General features: G+C 38.5%; 1 non-coding gene across 1 annotated transcript; it reads right to left on the reverse strand.

Annotated features, from left to right (window-relative positions):
• Positions 1-431: 431 nt before the first annotated feature.
• Positions 432-538, reverse strand: LOC141616480 (small nucleolar RNA R71). Its single transcript, XR_012530827.1, has one exon. It is a non-coding gene; the product is annotated as a small nucleolar RNA R71 (small nucleolar RNA).
• Between the last annotated feature and the right edge of the window lie 17,957 nt (positions 539-18,495).

Genomic DNA, 18,495 nt, shown 5'->3' on the forward strand with positions numbered 1-18,495 from the left:
CTTTTGCAAGAGAAGGTGAGGAGAACCCAACACAAAACCCAACACAAAATCAACCCACAATGCCTAAGTTTTCATCACATTCCGTACCCACCGAGGAGAACCTACCCAATGGTACTCCCACACAACAACACTTAACCGGAAATTTCATTGCCAAATCCGTATTTATCCAATTAGTCGAAAGAAGCCAATTTGGGGGGATGCCTAGTGAAAACCCTCACTCTCACATGGAGACTTTTTGTGACTATTGTGATGCAATTTCTCAAACCGGTGTAACGCAAGACCAAATTCGATGGGTCTTATTTCCTTTTTCTCTAATTGGCACCGCGAAACAATGGTTGAAAGGTCTTGATAAGGCTACTCTCGGAATTGATTCTTGGAAGAAGTTGGCTCTAGCTTTCTACAAAAAGTTCTATCCACCGGAAAAGACTAACATGCTAAGAGCTCAAATTACGGGCTTTAAGCAAAGAGATGAAGAATCTTTGTATGAAGCTTGGGAGCGATTTAAAGGAATTTGCCGCTCATGTCCTCATCATGGACTTAGCGAGTGGTTCTTGGTATAACAATTTTGGAACGGTCTTTATGAAGACCCAAGGAACATTCTCAACATGGGATCAAATGGAATGTTTACCGAAGTTGACGACAATCAAACTTGGAACAAAATTAAGGAAATGGCGGTCCATAACTCACAATATAGTAGACCTCGCAAGGCTACTAGAGGAGGAAAACATGAAGTGGACTCTATTACTCAATTGGGTGCTGAACTTAGTGCTCACATTGATACCATCAATTTGAAGTTTGAAAAAGCTATGGCTAGACTTGAAGAAGCCTCAAAATCACCAAAACATCATGTTAATGCCATGACGGCATCTTCATCAATCCCAAGTGGGATATGTGAGAATTGTGGAACTTTGGGACTTGACCAAAGTGAATGTAGGGGAACAAATGAACAAGTGAACGCTTTTTCAAGCATACAAGAGTGGTACCCCTTATTCAAAGTATTACAATGAAAACACAAAATTCCATCCAAATCTCTCATACAAAAGCCAAAATGTTCAAAACCCTCAACCAACATACACCCCACCTCCCATGAGAAACCAAAATCAAAGACCCTTTTACAACCAAAACCAAGGTTACCAAAATCAAACTCCATACAATCAACAAAATGACCAAGGTTTTGATGTTCAAAAAGCGGTCCTCCAAATGCAAAAGAATCAACAAGAGTTTTTCACTTAAATGCAAAAGGATAGTCAAGCAAAGGAAATCACCATCAACAACATCTTAGCCCACACCAAAATGTTGGAAACCCAATTGACTCAACTAGCATCTTCAAACTCACAAAGACAAAAGGGGCAATTACCACCTCAAAGTAATCCCTCAAGACATGAAACAGTTAGTGCCATTCACTTGAGGAGTGGTACAAGTTATGAAGCACCGAAGAAGCAAGTTGAGGAAGAAGTTGTGGAAGCTAGTGACAAAGAAGAAATTGTGCAAAACTCCAAGGATGGAGAACCATCAAAAGAAGAAGTTTCAAAGAAAAATAAAGACAAGGTCAAGGAGAAGGGGCCCATTGTGATAAACTTCCTTTTCCGAGTCGTCAAGCCAAGCCCAAATTTTATGACCAACTTGGAAAATTTATGGAAATTGTGAAGAATTTGGAAGTCTCAATTCCTTTCACGGAATTAATCAATCACGTGTCGGCCTATGCAAAATACATGAAAGACATCCTTACAAAGAAGAAGTCGATCCGGAAGCTTGAGACTATCGCCTTCACTAAGGTGAGTAGTGCAATACTTCAAGGGAGTTCACCTCCAAAACGTAAAGATCCGGGAAGCTTCTCAATACCGTGTACCATTGGCGACACCACGATCATCAAGGCCTTATGTGATCTAGGGGCTAGTGTGGGTGTTATGCCGTACTCGGTGAGTAAAAGGTTAGGGATGGGAGAGATTAAATGCACCAATATCACACTCCAAATGGCCAATAGATCGACGAAGACACCATTAGGGATATGGGAAGATGTTCCCGTAAGAGTTGGGAAATTTTTCATCCCGGTGGACTTTGTCATAGTTGACATGGAAGAAGACTCCAACATTCCAATAATTCTAGGGAGATGAGAGCATAACTTTCAATCTTGACAAGACCATGAGAGATCCCCGTTTACATGAACCATGCTTTATGGTTGATCATTATAGCCGGAAGGATGATAGGAAGAAGTCGAAATTCCAATGGAAGAAGAAAATTGATGATGCTTCTTTCAAAGAGCGAGTGAATTGTAACAAAGAGAGCTTAAAAAGCTCACCAAAGTCAAGCAATGAAGAGGATGGCCTCATTGGCCAAGACAAGAAAGTGGGAGAGTTGTCTCTATCAACTCAAGAGATCTTTAGTGATCAAGTAGATGAAGTTTGTGGTCTTTGGGACGATGAGTTTGAAGGGATTTTCAATCCCTACATTGGTAATGCTATCGATCAAGACCAACATTAAGGACAACAAGGGCAAAGGTCTATTGAAGATCTTTATCATGATAATGAACAAGCTTTTCACTACTTTTTCAAGGTGTTGAGAACATCAACAACACCTTGGACATGCCCCCATGACATCTCTCTAAGGATGAGAGTTTGGTGGAGTCCTCCCTAAACCACCATTTGTAAATATTTCTAACTCTCTAACTCGCATTTTAATTCTTACATTGCATTTTTGTCATTTTTGGATTTTTATGCTTTGATCAAGGTAATTATCATTTTTGAGAGAAGTGAGGGAGGGACTAATGATTTAATTGATGTGTAGTGCTTTAGCTTAGTGTGGGGATAGCAATTGCCTAGGCTATTCATGCCTTAGTAGTGCCCCTAAAATAAGGAACACGGGATTTGAAGAATGAAAAATGACACGGGCATGGATGGAACTGAATCCGGGTAGACCAGGGAGAATCCGAGCGTCCCTAAGGGGAATCCGCTCGTCTTTAGGGAATCCGAGCGTCTTTGGCAGAATCCGCCCGTCCAATTGAACTGAATAATTGAAAATTTGGGACTGTTGAAGAATCTGAGCGTCCCAGCAGAGAAGACGCTCGTCTTGAAGAATCCGCTCGTCTTTGCAGAAAGACGCCCGTCTTTTTGCCAGTGCAAAATAAGAAAACCTGCTGTAACAAAATCCGCCCGTCTTCAGAGGAATTCGCTCGTCCTGCAAATGAAAAATCCGAGCGTCCTAGCTGAAAGACGCCCGTCCAAAGGCGAGAATTCCTGAACCCAGAATAGGCAGAATCCGAGCATCCCGAAGGAAAAACGCCCGTCTTCCCCTGCAGTTTCAAAATTTTCGGGTGTTTTAAATACCCCTCCCACATTCATTTCTTCATTCATTCATTCAAAACACTACCCATAAACCTCAAAAACCTCAAAACCCTCATCCTCTCCATCACAAAAACAAGATTTCCTCAACCAAGTTCTATAAAATCAAATCCAAACATCCTTTTAACAACAATTAATCACTCCTCTTCCAACAAAAATCAATCCAAGCACCAAAATCTTCAACCTTTGAGTCGATTTTTGAAATACAAAGGCAAAGCCTTTCATCTTAAAGTTGATTTGGGAATACTTGGAAATTGAAGATTTTCACTCTTTTCTTGGTATAATCATCAATGGCAAGAACAAAAGGGTCAACAAAGGCACTTAAGGCAAATACACTCTCAACAAGACAACAATGCCTTCAAGCAAAGAAAGCCTCTTTGGCTATGGTGGTTGCTAGTGCAAACATGGAAGTTCAACAACAACAAAATCCTCCCTTGGAAGCAACAACATCATCAACTCCGGAAATTTCTCAATTATCAAACTATCCGGAGGTAATTTTCATTTCTAACTCCCATAGGGATACATTTGCCAAGTATGCTAGGAAATCCTTTCTACCCACCAAATTCATATGTGAACATGCCTTGAACAAATTGGGTGTCATTGAGCAAACAAAAGCCTTCTTTGAAGCCATGAGGTTGGGAAAATTTTTTACTACAAGAGAATTGACATACCCCTCCCTTACTTTGGAATTCTTCAGCTCATTGAAAGTGATTAAGGTAGAGACTAGAGAATACATCGAGTTTCGCCTCGCCAATGTGAATAGGCGCATCACCTTTGATGTTTTGAGTAAAGCATTAAGTATTAGTTATACACCTCGCTATTATAAGAAGCCCGAAAAATATGACCCCGCTCCTCTTTGGGGCGCAATTTCCGGGAAAAAAATTGAGAACTATCATGCTTGTCGCGCTCTATTTGTCCACCATCGGGGCATTAGAGTGTGGCACAAGGTCATCGGGAATACTATCATTGCAAGAAAAGACACTAACCACTTTACCAAGCTCGATTGTATTTTACTTGAGTTGGCCTTAAATATTGGAAGGGAATTCACCAAGCCTTACAATGCTCTAAGGCTTTTGGTGGAAAGATGGCTCAATGTTGATTGTGGAAAGCAAGGCACCGCTTTTATCGTAAATGGAGGTCTAGTTACTCTCTTGGCTAAGTACTTTGAAGAGTCTATTGATCCAAAATACTCAAGAGGGGGGGGGGGGGGTGAATTGAGGATTTAAACCTTTTTAAAAGCTTTTTCGATTATGCTAATGGAAAAGCTTTAACTAATCAACTAATGAAGGTAAACGTAATAAGCGAAACAAACGAAAGAACGAAGAGACACACGGTTTTTGAAGTGGTTCAGTTTCACAAGTCGAAACCTACGTCCACTATTCTCGATTAATAAATTTAGTACCTTTCTACGGATTACAAATTTACTAACCCAACTCGTACAACTAACTCTAGCTGTAACTCAATGAGTACCGTTAAATACTCGAGTGACTAACTTACGCTAATAAGAAAGCACTAATGATTCTAACAAAGGTTCACGTTAATGAACAAGTTAAAAAATCAACTAAGCACTATTATCTTATAACGATAAATGAAACACGAGTATGCGAGCTTTATAAACACACGACCTTTCAAAATAACAAAACGGTTTTCCTTTTAAAACACACGGTTTTGCTTTGTAAAGATGAAATCAATTTTTATGCTTAAGGTTTCTATCTTAGATGTTGTAAATAGGAAAGTATTTATAGGGGAAGAAAGAGTAGGCTACACGGTTTTTATCAAACCCTAATAGCCGAAATATTAAGATATAAAAACAAATTATATCTTCTTATTATCTCTTTCCTAAAAGCCTTAAAAGATAATAAAGAATATTCTAAAAGATAGAATATAATCTTTCCAAGTATCTTTACTATAAATTCTAAGATTTCCTAAAACAAGAATATCTTTTATCATAAACAAATATATTAAGTAAGATATAAAAGATATGTAAAGATATTATTATACAATAAAATCTTTACCTAATATACCCTAGGCAACATGAGATATCACGGCCCATAAGCCTCGTGAATCGTGCAAACCCTAACCTTAATAGATGATTAGAATTTAGGTTTTAAGAGAAGCTATGTTAAAACCCTAATTAGTAGCAAAGTTCAACTCATAGGTTGATCCATTACAATTATTAATTAACATTTAATACAAAGCCGGACTCCTCACTAAACCAGGCTTTATTATATAAATACTTACTTTAAAATATTTAAAATAAACTTTAAACAATTATAAAACCATTTTCAAAACAATTATAAGTCGTGTATAAAAACTCAACATTTTAATGTTATATTAGGAGAGCTATAACATTGAGCTCTTTTACTAGTAATGTTATAGCTGCAAAGCTATAACTTTACCAATTCAAGAAACTCATTCTTGATTACCATTACGAGATAATCACCTATACTATTCTAATCTTCAAGGAGATCTTCGAGTACAGGCTACGTCATCATCCAAGCTTGATTAATCTTTAGACGGACTTCATCTTCACATAATTCTTGAATGAATCTTGAACCGTTTGATCTTGATTGAAGGCTTGAATGTTTCATGCAATTGTCATAATCTTCCTTGTTGCTTGTAATAGGTTAATTCTAAAATACTTAACAAACGATTATACGCAACAAGTATATAGATTTTAAAGCACCTTGACATCATCAAAACATAAACATATAAGCTATATGGTTCAACAAATTCCCCCTTTTTGATGATGGCAAGCCTCCTAAAATATGTGACTAAGTGTGTAGTTCCCCCTCACTATAATACTGTTATCTTGATAATAAAGATTAACGCAAGATCCAAACGATTCTTCAAAAACCGAAACTCTAAGGACTTTAAGAGACAATTGGTCTTGACAAGGAGCAAGCTTAGGTAGATGCTTACTATAGACGTTCTTTCCCCCTCTTGACATCATCGAAAAGCGAAGAACAAATAAAAAATGACTAGAATAATATAAGACGAGACAAGAGATAAAACGTCATAGGAAATAATAATAACACGCAAGTCTATAAGCATCCAAAAGATAATTATCATACAAACTAGGAATTAAACATGTTTAAGCCAAAGTGGGCCAAATGAACACATGTCTAATGAAACACTTGGGCCATAACCTCAAGTGCATTGCCAAAATGGGCCGAATAAGAAGTTTGTTAAACACACCATTAAAAGAAAGAAAAAGAAAGCTAATTAAGGTAAGGCTGATTATGGTAAAGCAGGGAGATCAAATGTTGCGGGTACGGTACGGGTTCATGTAGTCGGGCCTAGTACGATGCTCTAAGGCATCAAGACGGTCAAACGAGCTTCAAAACAGCTGAGAAAGAGTACCAATGCTCCTTTCAAAGTTAAGCACTTTCAAGGAAAGAGCTTTTGTGGCCTCCAACGTGAGCGCTTGATCAGCCGCCATGGCTTTCCCGTGCATAACCAAAGCTCCACCCTGACTCATAAGGAAAGTGAGACGATCACCGTGGGGGAACACTTCCCCACGAATTGCCTTCAACTCCCTCTCAAAACCTGCTAACCGTTTGTCCACTTCCTCCATCCAAGAGTACACCCGAGTAGCATCCAAACCCGAGTCTAAGGACCGAGATGGTCCAACCCGTGACAACACCGTAGTTAAATTAGTCGAATGCTCCTCAAATTTCTCCATTAAACCACTCATAAACCCTTCCAACTTCGACTCTATAGCTCCCAATCCCGAATCTCCCGGAGTTTTCTCAACATCTTTAACAAGAAGCAACTCGGGTCCGTCAACAACAAGACCCATTAGCTTGATCAACTTGTCACACATACAGTCCCGCGCACTTACACCGTAACTATCTTGTCCCACCACACGCTTAATCTCCAACAACCGAGACACCCACATCCCATACGGTAAATCGATTGTGGTGCTCAACTTCTCTTTTGTCACGGTAAGACTTGTTTGAATTATACGGTGCAACACGACACTACCCAAATTCACCTTCTCACCTTCTAACCAAGAATAAACCATAATAGCTTCATAGCTTGACACCTTATCACGGCCTCCTCTCCTCGGCACCACTGTGTTCCACAAAACGTTCAAGAGGAACTTGATTTTTGCCGAAAGAGGACGAACCACGATATTAACTCCATCCGTCATCTCCTCAAAATACTTTTTCACTAACAACTCCTTTTCACTCATAACATTAGACCATTCAAGACTCGGATTTAATTCAATTCCTTCATCGGGAACCGAAAAAGCAGAGCAAAATCCGAAACAGAGACCGTCACATCAACTCCATAACAACCGCATGCAAGATTCATTTCTTAATTGAGACACTAGCAAAGAATTGAACCACCTCAACTGGGTAAATAGGACCCGAAAACTGACTAATGTGACTCCACCCTTGAAAATCAAGAAAATTAACAAAGAAAGCAAGAGTGGGAACATTAACCAACCAAGATTTCGGATAGTACCTTCCACCATGAATGGAATACCTCAAAACTCGATTCACTAAGATGCTTTCGTCATGTGTAAGCCGAACACGATTTAACCCCTCTTTTCTTGCGGCTTTCGAAACATCCCTAAGCAAAGTACGAGCAACACCATTCCGAACTATTACCTCGGGTTCCTCCACAGCTTCACTGTCATCAACAACCACCTTATTTTTTCCTTTGAAAAGACGGCGTCTTTTGCCTTCGGACACCGACTCGTCCCGACCACGAAACAGGGGCGTTTTTTGGTTTGGTTGTGGTGAAGAACAATTAGTGGAATGAGGATCATGTGGTGGTAGGGGTGATGTTTGGTTATGAAGGGGGCGGTTTTGGTGGTGACGGGTTGAAGATCGGGTATTTTCTGCATTGGTTGGATTCATGATGATGATGATGGTTTTGAAAAAGGAGATGATGGTGATAGGTTGTTTAAAGAAGATGAGTTGTGATGATGGTAAAAATTTGAGAGAAGGAGAAAGTATGTAAGTGGGGTTGTGTGGACGGGTAACACGCAAGGAGGGTAGATATAGGTGTAGGCTAGGTATTGGGTTAACAAGTGGAGGTCAATTATGGTAAGTGTCTTAATTAAGAATTAGTATTATGATAGGTATAGGAATTTATGGTGATAAGACAAAAAATAGGAAATTGATTTTATATAGGAAGCATGAGCCGTGTATATGAGAGCTTATTTGGAAGATTTTTGTAAATTGGAAAGATAAAAATATGGCGTGCTTTGTTTATTGTGTTAAGGAATAAGTTTGTATAATAAATTAATTCTAAATAACAAATTGAATTTTATGATAAAAATATTTCTATAAACGAAATTATTCATGCAACGCAATATACGGACACAGTCATACAATCTTAACTTAACTAGTCAGTCAAAAAAAGATTGAACAAGTATAGAAACTTAGGTACCACTGTAATACTCCGTATTTATGAGTCTTTGGGTACTCTATCGAGTAGGCCTTACTCTGTCGAATAAGGGTAAGTTGCGTTTTAAAATAGTTTCTGACCTGTTGGGTACTCGATCGAGTAACTAGGATACTCGATCGAGTAAGGGGGTACTCGATCGACTACCTTAGCTACTCGATCGAGTAGCCGGTTTACGGGAAGTTTTTCTCGGGTTTTGTTAATTATGCGATTAAGATATATAACCTTTTCCGTCATCATGCTAAACACTTTTGCAAAACCTAATTTACCGTCAAAGAGAGAAAGAAAGTACGTTTATCATCTTAATCGCATTGCTTGCAAATCCTGGAGTTTGGAAGGTCGGTTTTCATCGTTTGTTATACCGTTGAGATCCTTGCGTCAAGGGTAAGATCTATGTACCCTTTTTGTTGTCTTTCCTTTAAGTTGGTTAAACCCTAATCTAGGGATTTTGGGGGTTTGTGAGTAGTTTGTGATTTGGTAGCATTTGTATGTTGTATGATAGGTGGAGGTTTCGTAGAAGAAGCTTTTTGATACAGCTGTAGAGACCGTCTGATAGTTGTGCTTTCCAGGTAGGATTTCCTACTCAGTATTAGTCCCATAATGGGATGATTGTTGATGTGTTGTGGTTGATTGAATAATATAGTAATTGTATTGTGACGGTTTATTGATTGTGATTGTTTGTCTCTGGTTCTCGAGGCGTGTCCTCGGCTGAGTGGGGTCACTTGCGGGAGTGGCTTCACGCCCTAGTTTCGCCCTTCGTGGAACCCGCCACGGAAGGGGATGTGCACATTAATGGACAGGGTTATCGTTCATTATGAGGAGCGGGGATTTGGTGGGTACGTGTAACAACCCAGTTTCTCTAATGACTTAATTAACGAAAGCGGAAACAAAGATAATTCATAAAAATCAGTAAAATTTAAAACCGTCAACTCATATTGAGTTGATTCATAAAACTGGATGTTTAGAACATAAAACAAGGTCTGATATCCGAATTACAAATTAAAGCAAGGTCCGACTTTTAAAAAAGTTTGCTACATAAACTCATGAAAGATCAACATAAGATGTTTTATTCTCTCGACAGTCCCCTCCTAAGTCCAAGTCTTCAAGATCCATGTTACCTGAAACATCATTAAAATAAAACTGCCCCACTTAGTGGGAGTAACCTAACCGTCCTCTATCAACGACCTCTTATCATGGAGAATATTAGTAATGCAATTAGGCGGTCAAACATACAAGTCCAGTCACATTACAACATCAACATGCACACATGTGATATGTACATGAAGTAACACATTGGTTCATATTGGCATATGACATAATAAATGTGTGAATATAACGACATTATTCAACAACATGGTATATAAATCAACATATAGTAAATCCAAGTAGATATTATGCGGATAAAAACTTGTAGTCATTTCTTTTTAAAATATTTATTTTCTTCATAAAAAGCACGGGACGTGACTACTAATGTCACACGCATACTCACGGCTTGCATCTCACCTTGAGTACGAGTGGGAGCATCAATCCCGTCGATCATATCGATACTAGGAGGTTTACATCTCACCCCTAGTGCTCAATAGGACCGGACGACTAAAATGACTTGGTTTAGCAACCAGAATCGTGGGGAAGAACAGACGGCTAATGAATGGACTCAGAGGTCCCATTTAAGTGACATGTCCCATACACTTCGAGGCACCAAGAAAATCATAGCTGTCAAGGTCTGCACACGATCGCAACCGTGAAATAATATTTGCCAAGATATCTGAAAGGTAGTAAAGCTGATCAAGCTCCTGTCAATATATGCGCATATACCCACTCCACACTTCTTGGAACACGCAGCTCCTCAGTGGCGGCTGGTCGACTACTATCCTAACGACAATCCCTCCACACGCAGCTTCGGGATATGCTGTCCGTACTTGTATAGCATAAGCTCTCTAAGCATTCTTCCGACACGTCGATCCTTAAAACTTACCAAGGTAGCGCCCAACATATAGCACGAAAGACTCACATGTGTCTCATAGAGACGATGATACATCGATATGCGGACCATCCCAACATATCGACAAAACAAAGCAAGCACTTGGCTCGAGGTCCCATTCAAGGGGCATACCCAAGATAACCGGAAATAGCATACCGATTCAGAGGTCCCATTTAAGTGGCATGTTCGGCAGCTAGGATAACATGGCGGTAAAATGATACCGGACTTACAGACTCCCGCAGGCCCTAGTCCAAGCTGTGGAAAACGCTTTTACCCCATGAGAATTTCATGGGTATTAAACTTAACCGGGTAGTGTATTTGAGATTTGGAACATCTTATTCAAGTAATATATTAGAAAGTATTCATTATTTCTAATTCGTTATTCAAGGATTGGAATTACTAGATATATTATTTTCAAGTATAAATTTACTTTAACTTAGTAACTCTTGACTAATTAATTAGTCAATGGTTAACCAAGGTCGTCATAGTCAACTCACAGCTTAACTAATATTTTAATTAGTCAAGGCATGACTAGAGACAAGTCCTTAAGTTTTATTTAATATTCAAATAAAGTCCTTATAAATATTATATTGATTTACTTAAAATTTGAAGGTGAAGACAAGTATTTTAAAATAAAACCTTCAAAGGCATTTGAGTCCAAAATTTAATACTTTCATCAAGATTGCTAAGAATCACGTTTACACTTGTTAAGATTTTTAAAAGTTGTTTCTAAAACGGTTTTTAGAATAAAATTTATTCAAACTCTTAAAACAATTATTTAAAATAACTAAGCAAGGTAGTTTTAGTTTAAAAAGAATAATTTAGTATAATTATTTTTAATAAAGTATTTGTATATTCTCCTTGTTGTATTACACTTGAATAAAACTTTATTTTTATAAAGTAACTTCACCAAATAAATTTAAGGTATTAAAATCGTATTAGACCATAGAGCGGCCTTTTTGTTTATTTTCGAAAAGGCTCCTAAACTAAGTATTTTATTACAAGCTTTTGCCAGGTTATTCCTCATAATATAATTGAACTCCTGTAATTGTTTTATGATTTTTAAAAGGGTATATAATTTACTGAATTTCGTACATTATTCGGGCTTGTAGGAAATTTATAAAATAAAATAAAAATCGTATCGATGCAAGGTCTGCGCCTAAAAATCCTATAAATCAGAAGGTAAAACATATAAAAATTTCAACTCTATATCATGCATGAAACGAAATGAGTGCAAATAAGAAGTTTCATTATTTTTCATACAAGTTAGCATATGCATACAAATTTTCATTTTGACTTTGTTTTAGTGGATCCAACATGTGAGTGCATATAAAAAGAATTATTCAAAGGTATATTTCTCATGTGAGGTGATGACACAATTATAAAGCTTATAGACATGATTGGCACATTGTCAATTTTCCACATAATACTTTATTTGAGTGATTTATTTAAGGTGGGCAATAACATGCATGTAACAAGCAATATTATGTTGCACTAAAAATACATACATGACACTAGCTAGTTAGAAAGACTTATCCTACCAAGATATGTCTATTTGCCTCCTGACTAGATTACTAGTATTCTACAATTACGAGGCAGAGGGTTAGGTTAGGTTACCTTAAAGGTTGTCCGGGTCTTGTATGTAATCAAAGATGCTCAGATCAACAGGCTCTTCCTCTTCCTCCTCTAATTTGATTCCATGATAACAACACAATAACAAACAAGTTAGTAATAAAGTATCTACTTAATTAATCTAGTAATTATAATCAAGGAAGAGTTAGGAAAGAAAAAGGGAATGAAAAGTATACAAGTTTTAACTTAGGCTTTGTGGGATATGGGAGATGTGAGTATGCAACTAAGTGGAGCAAGGTGTGAAATAAGTGAACTTAGGTGCTTTAAATAGGATGTCAAAAATACTCACTCCATGTGTTTAAGTTCACGGATCATTTGCATGCTAGTGGAAACCATCACAAAGGACAATGGTCATGTTTTGTGTAAGAGTGAGGTCTAGTCCATGCACAAGGGTGAAGAAAGAAACAAAAGCTCATGAAGGATTAGACTCCTCATAAGAATGGATGTATTAGGGTGGAAGAAATAGTCACAAGCTGCTGCCATTTCTTAAATATGGGAGGTAAAAACAAAACCTTTGTTTGTTTGCAAGGTCATCATAGAATTGATTATGAACACCATGATTTTATGAAGGCTCTTTGCACAACCGAGCAGGTTTGAGATTTTAAAGTTGTTAATGGCTAATGAAAATATTACCATGGTGTCGGGCTCGGAAAAATAATAAATTTAGGCTTTTGTTTCACCTCAATCGGAGTCCGGATGAGCAAATAGGGGCCAAAATACGAAGATGACTTAAAGTTACGAGCGATTGAAATGTCGTAACTTATATAATGATTGTTTCGAAGGCTAAGAAATTTCAAGTTTCTCTTCTAAGATTATAATATCGTAATTAATTATGTAAATATGCGATTAAAATCATGGGGTGTTACAGTACGGCTGCGGTCCCCCACTGGCAGGGCTGGTCTAGTGGACAGTCGGTGATTGTGATTGTTGGGATTGGTGTGGTTGTGTGTGTGTGACGGTTAAGCTGTCTGTTTATCTTATTGTTGATATATTGAGTTGTGTGATTAGTACTGACCCCGGTTGTTGTTTTGTAAACCTGCGGTGATCCATTCGGGGATGGTGAGCGAATTGAGCGAGTTTGAGTTGAGTATCGGGATAGTGGGAGGTGCCACCGTCTGACGATAGAAGTCTTCCGCTGTAGTCTTTTAGTTTTATGACATTTCAGTATTTCAGTAGACAGTTGGTTTTAAGAACTTGTACCCGTATTTTGGGATTTGGTTTCAGTTGTAATTTTCACTAAAGTTATATTATTTAAGTTGTTTCGTTATTGTCTTATGAATATCATGCCTCGGGTAACCGAGATGGTAGCATCCTTATACCTGAGTGGTCCTGGTAAGGCACTTGGAGTATGGGGGTGTTACAACCACCTATTAAACCAATTTCCAACCGTAAAGTCTCAAATCGTTCTCTAGCTAATGATTTTGTCAAAATGTCTGCCCATTGTTTTTCAGTACTACAAAATTCAAGTTTTATATTCCCCTTCTCAACATGGTCTCGTATAAAATGGTTTCTTATTTCAATATTCTTGGTACGTGAATGTTGTGCGGGATTTTTAGAAATTATTATCGCACTAGTATTATCACATAGAATAGGAATACATCCTATATCAACACCATAATCACGTAATTGTTGCTTAAGCCATAAAAGCTGAGTACATACCAGTCCTGCATCAATATATTCGGCTTCAGCAGTTGAGAGAGTAACCGAATTTTGTTTCTTCGAATCCCACGTGATGATACACGGTCCGACAAACGTGGCGACACCCGACGTGCTTTTTCTGTCTAGAGAACATCCTGCGTAGTCGGCATCAGAATAACCGACTAGATCAAAATTGCACTCCATTGGATACCATAAATACAGATTGGCTGTTCCAATTAAGTAACGTAAGATTCGTTTTACGGCCGTCATATGCGATTCTTTGGGAGATGATTGATATCTCGCACAAACGCATACGCTAAACATAATATCGGGTCTACTTGCGGTCAAATATAACAGTGACCCAATCATCCCACAGTAAGTAGTTTCATCAACTGATTTACCGTTTTCATCCAATGTCAATTTCTTGTTCTCGACCATTGGAGTAGGCATTGCATGTGAATTTTTCATTCCAAATTTCCGAATTAACTCTTTGATATATTTTTGTTGATGGATCTTAATGCCTTCATCTGTTTGTTGTATTTGTAGACCTAGGAAGAATTTCAATTCTCCCATCATACTCATGTCGAACTCGGAAGTCATCAACTCAGAAAAATATTTGCACAAGCTTCGATTGGTCGATCCAAAGATAATGTCATCGACGTAGATTTGAACAACCAAAAGGTCCGAACCCTCAGTTTTTAGAAATAGGGTTTTGTCGACGGATCCTCTACTAAATCCACTGTCAAGTAGAAACTTAGATAATCTATCGTACCATGCCCTAGTTACTTGCTTCAATCTGTAGAGGGCTTTATCTAATTTGAAAACGTGATCCTCAAATTTTATATTCTTGAAACCGGGAGGTTGTTCAACAAAGACTTCTTCTTGTAAATATCCATTAAAAAATGCTGTCTTTACGTCCATCTGGAAGAGCTTCATCCCTTTGTGTGCTGCGAATGCTATCAGAAGTCTAATAGCTTCAAGACGAGCAACAGGTGCGAAGGTCTCATCATAATCTATTCCTTCTTGTTGATTATAACCTTGGACCACCAATCTTGCTTTGTTTCTGACAAAGACTCCGGCGTCATCTAATTTGTTTCTGAAGACCCACCTTGTTCCAATTACTGAACGATCTTTTGGTCTAGAAACTAAATGCCAAACCTTGTTTCTTTCGAACTGTTGTAGCTCTTCTTGCATAGCTATAATCCAATCTGATTCAGCAAGAGCTTCATTGATGTACTTTGGTTCGATCATGGATAGGAAAGAGTAGAAAGAGCAGAAATTGTTCAAGGAACGTCTTGTTTGAACACCCTTCTTAATATTTCCAAGAATATTGTCCATGGGGTGTGAGTTCTTGTATTTCCACTTCGTTGAAGTGCTTGGTTCTTCCTCGTTATTTGAGCTTGACCCGACTTCATTTGGTTCGGAATTGGAGGAAGTTCCCCCTGAATCCAATCCAGGTGTTGTATTTGAGCCGATTATAACCTCGGACTCTACACCTTGATTTGGATTCAATGTTATAGTAACATCATCTATAACATTGGTTTGGGAGTTCTTGTCTTGAGTCAATGTTATAGTATCATCAACTATAACTTTGCCGTTCTCCTTTTTATCTTTTGAGGAATGAATAAGTTCATCACTTATTCCCTCAATTTCTTTATCCTCCAATTCAAATTCCGGGGCATTGTCTCTTGAAAGACGAAAGTCGGGTTCATCCAAGTCTTCTTCCTCATCCTGTAAAGGCGTATCGAACACGTTATCTTCATCAAAAACAACGTGGATACTTTCTTCAATACAAAGAGTTCTTTTATTGAAGACTTTGTAAGCCTTGCTATGATATGAGTATCCTATGAAAATTGCCTCATCACTTCTAGGGTCGAATTTGCTTAAACGGTTTTTACCGTTATTATGCACAAAGCACTTGCTCCCAAAGCAACGAAGATGGGAGATATTAGCTTTTCGACTGATGCGTGTCTTTTATATAAGGTTTTCACCTCATTTTACACGCATTTCTGTACTGTTTATGTGGCAACTGGCTACAAATACCCCCGAATATTCTACTTTGGTCCGTTTATTGTAATTTGCAGGAATTGACCGAAGAGGAGCTAAATCGAACCTAATCCGTCCCATTTGTATGCATTCATGGAAAATAAGGAGCCGGAGCTTGGAAATGTAACACTTGGAAGACGCGTGAGCTGAGTTCGGGAAGCAATTCGAGGTCTAACGTGCCTATATAGCTCGATCGAGTAGTAAGCCACTCGATCGAATGCTTTATATACTCAAGACTGGTCGATCGACCAGTTTAAGGAGCCAATCGAGGATTTTTTGCAAGAGGTGCTCGATCGTGTGGTTTGTTACCACTCGATCGAGTGGTTTGGTGATGAAGTGCTCGATCGAGTAGATTATTTCTACTCGATCGAGTGGTTTCTTGCGCTTTAGTTAACTTCCGCCTAATTATTTCATGGGCTTTTGTAATTAGTCCATAGATTAGGTTTTAGGATGGATTTTAGTATAAGACTGAGGAATGAACTACGTTACTCAGCTCTCTCTCTCTCTCACGTTCGTTTGACTGTAGTTCTTGTGACTGTTCTTTGGATTTTATTCTTCCTCTATACTTTGCTACTCGGATTCGGATTTTACAATTGGTATTATCATTCTAGTTTTATTCTTAATCTTATTTACCGCTTTAATTCTTCTTCTCTTTATTGTTATCATAATTGTTTAATTGAATCCTTATTAGTTTCATCATCATGACTAGTTTTAATTATCTGTTTGTTGTCATTGATAATTCAATGATTATGAGTAGCTAATTTTCTTATGCTAAGACTATAGGGGGTCCATATTATGAAGGGAGAGTAATCGATTTGTTGGGTTAATGCTGGTACTGTCTTTGTTGGTTAAATGCTACAACTAATTGTAACTGCCTAATTGAGTCGACGCAATTAGACCTTTAATTCTTAGTGATCCTTGACCTGGACCGAAAGGTTGGAAAAGGCAAGACTAGTAGCGAACAATAGAGTATTGCAGTGAGGGCGAAAGTTAAGCTGTTTACACTTTAGAGTGAATTAAGGACCGAAAGGTGACGTTCGCTACCCCTTAGACCGTATTGCATTGATTTGAGACCTAGATTACTTGACCGGATGATTATGGTGAACCGTTTGTCTTAGCTGTTCTTCTCTATCTGTGTATTTCCTCCCTTTTATTCTCTTCTCTATATTCTCTTTAGTTTAGAAAATCACATTTATAAATCCCCAATTCGGTTACTTTGACGAACTTAGATTTAGCTGACAAATTCCTACCTCTCTGTGGATTCGACCCGACTTCCCTAGCTATATTAGTTAGAGCCAGTTGGTTATTTTTGACAGGTACGCGACAGCCGTGTCAAACTTTGGCGCCGTTGCCGGGGAGGTGGCGCAATTTTGTTGCTTTAATTAAGTTATCTCTCGTCTCAAGGAATTTATTCCTTGAGGCTGATCTCACTTCTGCAAAGTTTTGATTAGTTTTGCAGGTTAGTTGTTGCTTAGAAAGTTTATTTGCCAAGATGCCTATGATTACAGAGCATACAGAGCCATGTGGTAGATGTGGCATGGAGGGGCACGATCCTATCTTGTGCAGGGAAAGTATAGAGCGCGTTCTTGCTTATCAGAAATACAAGCAGGGAGTTCCTTTCTCTCAGCTATATGAAGAAATAAAGAATGTCTCTACCCCCTCCACACCAACTCCATTAACGATTCTTTCTTCTGCAAGTGAAGAAATTGCCGAATTAAAATCCATTATGATGAGCATGTCACGGCAATCTGAAACGGTTATATCGGAATTGAAAGAACAAGTCGCGCAGTTAACACTCGCGACAGACCAAGCTAAGCTTCTTCCAATATGCGATCCAGTCAGTGCAATGAATTTTCAAAATGACCTTACTCATGAAGAAGACGAGGTTTTGATAGTTGACGATAACTCGGATGATGATTTAGACAAGTTTTTGGAGGAAATACTTGCTGCGTGTGCTGTCAACACTCGATCGAGTGATTTTTCTACTCGATCGAGCAGTCTAACTCACCCTATCACTCGATCGAGTGAAAATAGTGGTCGATCGAGAAGTACAAAATTCAATGTTGGTCGATCGAGTGACAATCTTACTCGATCGAGTAACTATGCTGAAGAAATCACTCGATCGAGTGATAAACATGGTCGATCGAGTGATAAACATGGTCGATCGAGTGAAACAGAAAAAGCAATTGGTCGATCGATTGATAAAAGTACTCGATCCAGTACTTTAAGTGGCGGGGATCCTAATTTACCATCTAATACCGCCACCGTGTCATCTTCCCCTGCTGTGGAGACGTCACGCATTGATAAGGGTAAAGAAAAAGTTGCGGGGCCACTCATCGCTACTAGGGTACCCTTCCCAAGTCGTCTGAAGGACGCATAGATCGAGCAGCAGTACGGTAAGTTTGTGGACGTCGTGAAGAACCTCCAGGTAACTGTCCC

This window comes from Silene latifolia, chromosome 11 (genome assembly GCF_048544455.1).
Source record: "Silene latifolia isolate original U9 population chromosome 11, ASM4854445v1, whole genome shotgun sequence".
Lineage (NCBI taxonomy): Eukaryota > Viridiplantae > Streptophyta > Magnoliopsida > Caryophyllales > Caryophyllaceae > Silene > Silene latifolia.